The 8,166-nt window shown below is 38.1% G+C and overlaps 1 pseudogene; it reads left to right on the top strand.

Moving 5' to 3' along the window:
* Nucleotides 1–3,987: 3,987 nt before the first annotated feature.
* Nucleotides 3,988–7,002, top strand: LOC125963826 (tigger transposable element-derived protein 1-like; annotated as a pseudogene).
* The last annotated feature ends 1,164 nt before the right edge of the window (nucleotides 7,003–8,166 follow it).

The following is an 8,166-nucleotide window of genomic DNA, read 5'->3' as shown; positions in this document are numbered from 1 at the left end:
AAGTGAGGATGGCCTCCCTCAACTGTGCAGAACCCCTGTGACGCGGAGCCTCTGTGATGAGAGGACATGTGGTTTCATTCCTGGGGAGACTTAGGAATTCACAGAGGGTTTCTTAGAGGGGAGGGGTAGTGTGTGGCACACAAAGAAAAACATAACTGTGCCAACTGTGGGATAAATGGGAATCGTGCTGTAGCCCCAAGACCTGTGTGCTGGGGTCAGATCCCTCCTGAGGAAGCTGAGACTGGCTCTTGGTACTGAGGGAGAGAGGTGTAACTATGTGGGGTGGTGGAGCTGGGGTTGGGGAGGTGATTTTAGGGAAAGCCTGCAGGCAAGGTCCTGGAGGGCTTGGTGGAGCGAAGGCTTATTTTAGTCTTCTCCCTGGGAAGGAAATACCTCTTGTGTGACAGGGCAGCATTGTTGGTCTCCTGTGGGATTTTCCCCTTCTCTGGGTCTTCAGTCCCCAAGTTGGCATTTTCGACAACTCTGCAGTGAGAGGGCTGTGGGCAGAGGCCACAGCCTGAAGTCTTGTCTACTGCATAGGAATGCCTCACTGTAACCAGCCAAGTGGGACCCTGGCCTGCAGGCTGTATGAAGGAGTGGAGGACGGTACTCAGACAGGTCTGACAAATGGTGCTGGGGTGAAAAAGCTATTTCTTTCCTTCTCTTTTCCACTATGGAGAAAATCATTCTTCTTACTTCTTGGAAGGAGGAAATTCTGTGGATCCTGAAATTAGACCAGGTACACTCTAGAGGTACACTCATCCCCTCGAAGGCATCCACTTTGGTGCCTGCTCCTATCTTTGACCTTGCTTTTCCATTCTTTATGACAGTATAGAACCAGAGTGTGCTTTTTGACTTGTTCAGTCTGGGCTCTGAGTTGTTTCTTCTTCCATTGGCTAGATGTTTCTGGTTAGTAAGTACATTATTTATTTGTCAAATCAGTCACCCAGGAAAGCAGCACTTGCTTTCTAAGACTGATGACTCTAGTGTGCCAGTAGTACCCAGGGGTTCCAGCTCCTGCCAAAACAAAGAATGGTTTAGGAGCTAAGGGCATTTGGCAAGTCCTATCAGCCCTACCTTCAAAATTTACCTCTAGTATGTTTCCTTATCTCAGGTCTATGCAGCCTCCATTACTTTTGTACAGATCTACTTTGTCTGAATTGCTGTAGTAGCACCTCAACTGGCCTCCCAGTCCTACGCTTGATCCCCTCCAAACCATTTTCCATGCAGAAGCTGTATAGGCATTGCATTAGTATCTCATATCATTGTTATAAGAGTAAATGAAATAAGGTATGCCAAGTACCTAGCACCAATACCTATAAGGAAAGTAAATGCTTAACACATGGGAGATCTAAAATAGTATTATTAGAAATCTTCGACTCTAAATTCTTCTTAGAAGCAGTTTTTCTTCTTTGTTTCCCTCTAGTTTAAAAGAAGCTTGAGTAAGAAACCTGGAAGAAATGCTCCTGGTCAATAGCTATATTTTCATCATCACTTCTTCCTCTCATAAACGTCCTCAAGCGCAAATTCACCGAAACAGGTTTCCCCATCAATAATGAATAGTTTGTAACTCGCTCAAAATCTTCAGGAAAGAGTAAAAATTTATCAGTGGTGAAATGCTGTTCTTTGGGGCAATAGCTCATTTAGGACATTGGAAGCTGAAGAATGAAACAATCTTCCAAATGGGTTAGAGAAAATGTCCTGAGACCCAGCAGCTTTCCTTCCTCCTAAGATTGCCTCCCTAGTGGAATATTTTTGGAAAGCTACACTTTTCCTATCCCACCAGGAGGGTTAATAAGGTATATAACTTAAACTCTCCTGCTAATAATTTCTTTTCCAGGTAGTGCTTCATGTTGCCATGTTTAAAAGACAAATCTGTTTTAAAAAAATGTTAACATGAGTATGTCATATCCTTGCTTAAATTCTCCAATGAGTCCTTTCGGAATGAAGCCCAAACATCTTTCACTGTTCAATAAGTCTCTGTACCATCTCATCCCAACCTACCTTTGAAAGCTCCATTTCTTGGAGTATTCCCCATTCCATTTACTACTGCCTCAATACACCCTCCACTTCATGGAGAAGGTGCTGTTAGTCACCCTTCACTCTCATACTGGGAGTTAAGTGCAAGGACATAGGCATGTTTTTGTTCATAAGAGCACCATAAATGAAATCTGCATACTTTACAGATCAGAAGATAGTTCCTAACGTGGTTTAGATCTCATCAGCCCAAGATTTAGATTTACCAAATCTATGGGTAGTAAATATCTTTACAGGCAGCTAGGATTGTGTAGAGAGTGCCAGCAAAAACAAAGAGCTTCAAAACCTGTATTTTAAGTGTCAAGTTACTGATTGATTACCAAATAGCTAGTCTGTCTCCATTTTTCAACAAGAGTCAGCAATGATATCTCAGCTTTCCTGTTTAGAAGATGTCCTAAGAGATAGGTCTAAGTCCCAGATCTTTATGACTCTTTCCTTTCATTTCAGTTAACTAACATTTGTAGGGCACCTACAATGCGTAGGCAGTTTCTTAAAGACAAGGACATATAGGAGTATATGGAGATGGAATAAATTAATTATGACCTGGAGATACTGAGAGGGTCTTATGAAGGAAGCTATATTTTGACATCTGTAGACACTGGAGGGTAAGAGAGGCAAGCAGAAGAAATGGTGTGAGAAGTGGTCTAGGAGTTGGAGGGAAAGTGTGTTCTGGGGTAGCAGCAAGTGGAAGGGGCTGAATAGTGCCGAGTAAGCATTGAGGAAATACTATGGTCTATGGGGGGTAAGTCTGGAAGTTGGATTCCTATTGTAGAGACTCTTAATACCAGGCTGAGGAGTGTGACCTTGCTCTATGGATAATAAGGAATTGTTGAAACTTTTTGAACAGAGAAGTGACAAAATCTCCCATTACTTATGATAAAATATAAAGAAGAGTTAGCTGCATGTTTAAGCTGCAACAAGTGTTTATATACCATCTGTGTTCCTGGAAGAACACATTTCCTAATTTCTTTTTGAGAAATTACTGTAAACTCAAAAGAGTGTGTTCCTGCACAAATATAAGAAAAAAGGACTGTGTTATCTGAAGGGCTACATGATGTTCTTTTATATTCCAGAGTTTATAAGAATGTCAACAGAATATTTGTGCATGGTTAAGATTAATAATTTAGATGAAAAGTTTACAAGAACCTGAACAAAGGAAAAACTGTTTGAAAAATGCAGCTGAGTTCTGGCCAAAAAAGTGACATTATGGTAAATTTATCAATCTATTTCAAAATTAGTGACTAGGATTAAATTTAGGAAGGTCATAGTTCATGGAGTTGCAGGAGCGCTCTGATCTTTTGAGTGTACACTGAGTTCTAGCTCAGCCAATTAGCAGCTGAATGAGCTTGGAAAATATGATTTCTCTTCTAAACCTCAGTTTTCTCATCTTTATATGGGCATAATAATATAAACCACCTCAGTGGGTTATTGAAATTAAAACCCTGCTAAGTGCTTAACAAAATCCCATTTTGTTCATAATAAATTCTTAATAAATATCTGCCATTTTTACTGGAATACTTTCTTCCCATTTTTAATAAAACTTGTCAACAAAAAAAGAATCATCTTTCACTTTCCTATTCTCTTAATTTAGTATTTTAAGTTTTACAAGCAATAGCTGATTCTCATTGTTCATAAATTCCATATGTGAAAATTCACCTACTTGCTAAAATTGATTCATTAAGACCCAAATCAATACTCATAGCACTTTCACAATCATTCATGGATGTGCTTAAAGTTGCAAAAAATTTGAGTTGTCTAGGCCATGTCCCCAGCTGAGGCTGAACAAAGCAATGCTCTATCTTCTTGTTTCAGCTCTTCTTCTGTAAACAAGTATCCTTTTCATGGTCTATTTAGTGTCATGTTTTTACATTTTTATGGGGTTTTTTTGTTGGTGATTTTGTTCTTTAAATGGCCTCCAATGGCAATGTTGAATTTCTGGCTAGTGTTCTTAAATGCAGGAAGGCATTCAAGATGTGCCCCATGGAGGTGATGGGGGTGATGTGCCCCATGGAGAAAATATTTGCATATCTCATTTTATTGCATTTCACTTTATTGTGTCTTGCGGATACTGCATTTCTTACAAGTTGAAGGTTTGTGGCAACCCTGCATTGAGTTGCCAAGTCTATCAGCGCCATTTTCCAACAGCATTTGCTCACTTCCTGTCTCTGTGTCACATTTTGTTAATTCTCATGATATTTCAAACTTTTTCATTATTACTATGTTTGTTGTGGTGATTGTAATCAGGGATCTTTGCTATTACTACTGTAATTATTTTGGGACTCCGTGAACTGTGTCCATATAAGACGGCAAACTTACTGGATAAATATTGTGCGTGTTCTGACTGCTTCACCATCAGCTGTTCTCCCCATTCCGCCATCTCTCTCCCTCTCCTTGGGTCTCCCTGTTCCCTGAGACACAATAATATTGAAATTAGGGCAATTAACAATCCTACGATGGCTTCTAAGCGTTCAAGTGAAAGGAAGAGTCACACATCTCCCGCTTTAAATCAAAAGCTAGAAATGATTAAGCTTAATGAGGAAGGCATGTTGAAAGCCAAGATAGGCCAAAAGCTAGGCCTCTTGTGCCAAAAAGTTAGCCAAGTTGTGAATGCAAAGGAAAAGTTCTTGAAGGAAATCAAAAGTGCTACTGTAGTGAATACGTGAATGAAAAGAAAGTGAAACAGCCTTATGCTGATAGGGAGAAAGTTTTAGTGGTCTGAATAGAAGATCAAACCAGACACAATATTCCCTTAAGCCAAAGCCTAATCCAGAGCAGGGCCCTACCTTTCTTTAATTCTGTGAAGGCTGAGAGAAGTGAAGAAGCTACAGAAGAAAAGTCTGGAGCTAGCAGAGGTCAGTTCATGAGGTTGGGTTCATGAGGTTGAAGGAAAGAAGCCATCTCTATAACATAGAAGTGCAAGGTGAAGTAGCACGTGCTGTTGTAGAAGGTGCAACAAGTTATCCAGAAGATCTACCTAATATCATTAATGATGGTGGCTACATTAAACAATAGATTTTCAATATAGATGAAACAGCCAGCTTTTGGAAGAAGATGTCATCTAGGGCTTTCATAGCTAGAGAGGAGAACTCAATGTCTGGCTTCCAGCTTCAAAGGACAAGCTGACTCTCTTGTTGGGGGCTAGTAAAGCTGGTGACTTGAAGTTGGTGCTCATTTACCATTGTGAAAATTCTAGGGCCCTTAAGAATTATGCTAAATCTACTCAGCCTGTGCTCTATAAATGGAATAACAAGGCCTGGATGACAGCATATCTGTCGACAACATGGTTTACTGAATATTTTAAGCCCACTGTTGAGACCTACTGCTCAGAAAGAAAGATTCCTTTCAAAATATTTACTGTTCAGTGACAATGCACCTGGTTACCCAGGAGTGCTGATGGAGGTGTACAATGAGGCTGATGTTGTTTTCATGCCTGCTAACACAACATCCATTCTGCAGCCCATGAATCAAAGAGTAATTTAGACTTTCAAGTCTTATTATTTAAGAAATACATTTCATAAGGCTATAACTAGCATAGATAGTAATTTCTCTGATGGATCTGGGCAAAGTACATTGAAAACCTTCTGGAAAGGATTCTCCATTCTAAATACCATTAAGAACTTTTGCGATTCATGGGAAAAGGTCAACATATCAACATTAACAGGAGTTTGGAAAAAATTTGATTCCAACCCTCACAGATGACCTGAGGGGTTCAAGACTTTAGTAGAGGAAGTAACTGCAGATGTGGTGGAAACAGCAAGAACACTAGAATTAGAAGTGAAGCTTGAAGATGTGACTGAATTGATGCAATATCACGATAAAACTTACACTGATGAGGAGTTGCTTCTTATGAATGAGCTAAGAAAGTGGTTTCTTGAAGTGGAATCTACTCCTGGTGAAGATGCTGTGAAGATTGTTAACATAACAAAGGATGTAGAATATTACATAAACTTAGTCGATAAAGTAGTGGTGGAGTTTGAGATGACTGATTCCAATTTTGAAAGAAGTTCTACTGTGGGTAGAATGCTATCAAACAGCACTGCATGCTAGAGAAATCATTCATTAAAGAAGCAGTCAATTGATGGAGCAAACTTCACTGTTGTCTTATTTTAGGAAACTGCCACAGCCACTCAACCTCAGCAACCACCACCCTGATCAGTCAGCAGCCGTCAACATATAGGCAAAACCCTTCAGCAGCAAACAGATTATGACTCACTAAAGGCTCAGATGATGTTTAGCAATTTTTAGCAGTAAAGTATTTTTTAATTAAAGTACGTACATATTTTTAGACATAATGCTATTGCGCACTTAATAGACTACAGGGTAGTGTAAACATAACTTTTATAGGCCCTGGGAAACCAAAAAATTCATGTGACTCTCTTTATTGGGATATTCACTTTATTGCAGTAGTTTGGAACTGAATCCGCGGTATCTGTGAGGCATGCCTGTATCTGTGTCAGTTAAGTTTCTTTCAAGCATAAGTTATAGGGCTGTAGGCCATGAATTCAATGTTAATTAATCACCTGTATATATGTTAAATGAGATATATTTAAACAGAAACCCACATAAAACAAGATTATGTATTGAATGACTGATGAAAATGTTGTGACCAGAGGTCTGCAGGAACCTAGCCCTGTGTTTCCCTAGGAGCAATGGTTCAGTATTCTCTAATTCAATGTTTGCAGTGAATTCATAGAACATAACTACTGAGACTAATAAGAATTGACTGTATTTTTGAAATTTGTCCTTATAACAATGAATATAATAGGTGATGTGTTAGTTGTTTAATCAGTAAGCACAAACTATAAGAATATGTATCCTTGCAAACATAGAAAAATTGTTTAAAATTTCTGGCAACTTGTTATTTCTTGGTAGTTTCATATGGCCCAATTGTAGTAATTTCATTTGCTTTTGCTTTTATAGCCCTTTGTTATAGTCTTCTAATTTTATATAACAATTTTGTGAAAAACCAACTAAAACAAAATGTCAAAAACTAGTGTTTTCAGTATTTTATTTCTTAGATGCTCATTTCAGACTATTTATAAGTCTCAGTAGTCTTCAATTACATTTTTGTTTGTATTTAATTTCAATTGGTTGAGCTTTTTGAGTAATGATCACAAGACAACATGATCATTGTGGTATTAATAGAAATCAAATGCATCTTTTAATTGCAGGGAGAATGACATTCTTAGTGAACCAGGAAAGGCTGTGCCTAGGTTCTTCTTGTGAAAACTCAGACATGAAAGTCCAAGGGCTGTGTGTTCATAGATCAGCAGGAAGTCTGGCTCCAATACCATGTTGTAATACAGATTGCCCTTCATCTCAGGTAGTTTAATATTTTAGAAAAGATCTGTAGAGAAAAGTTTTTTTTTGTTTTCAGAATTTGTTTTTATTTTAACAATGTTCCTTGAAAATAAATTTTTTATTTTAATTTATCCTTAGTTATTTCCTAGGCTTTATGTTCTTTTACTTTTAATTGTTCTTGGAAAATTTAAAGACTTTGTGGACACCACGCTCTATATAATAGCCCACTATGTTCATAAAGACAATCGAAATGTTAAGTAATAAACTTTTCCATTTAAACTATTGGCCTTTCACAGTCAATTAGAAAAATAAAAAACACATTATTCAAATCAATTAAGACCTTAGTATCCATGGTATGTACAGCTCAGAGACTGAGATGCAAGAAGAAAGTACTAGAACTTCTATTTTTAGACTTTTAGCTAAAAATATAATAAATTAAGCTTTATGAATATTGAATACATAGCTTGTCCCTGGCATCATCATATAGACTGTATTTCAGGTGGTTACAGGTTAGGAACCTCTACCCAAGGCTCCACCTCCCCAGGGCAAGAGTGTGAGTTCCACACTCAGAGGAACTGGCTGCACACCGCAGCTGTGTGTTCACTTTCAGGATGCTGCAGTGTTAAGTTAGTATGTGAGTAAGGGGATTCAGAAATTATATTACCTTCTATTTAAAAAGTTCTTACAATACTTTCTAATGATGTGGAGCAGTGAACTTGAAATTCTTTTGCATAACACAGAGGTTTGCTGGTTATGTTACAGAAAGTTAACATGTCAAATTTAAGATTAATTATACATTGTTTTCTTTATTAAAAGAAAAAACCCCCA

This window comes from Orcinus orca, chromosome 3 (genome assembly GCF_937001465.1).
Source record: "Orcinus orca chromosome 3, mOrcOrc1.1, whole genome shotgun sequence".
NCBI classification, from domain to species: domain Eukaryota; kingdom Metazoa; phylum Chordata; class Mammalia; order Artiodactyla; family Delphinidae; genus Orcinus; species Orcinus orca.
Note: the sequence above shows the minus strand (reverse complement) of the source record. Positions and strands in the feature narration are given on the sequence as shown.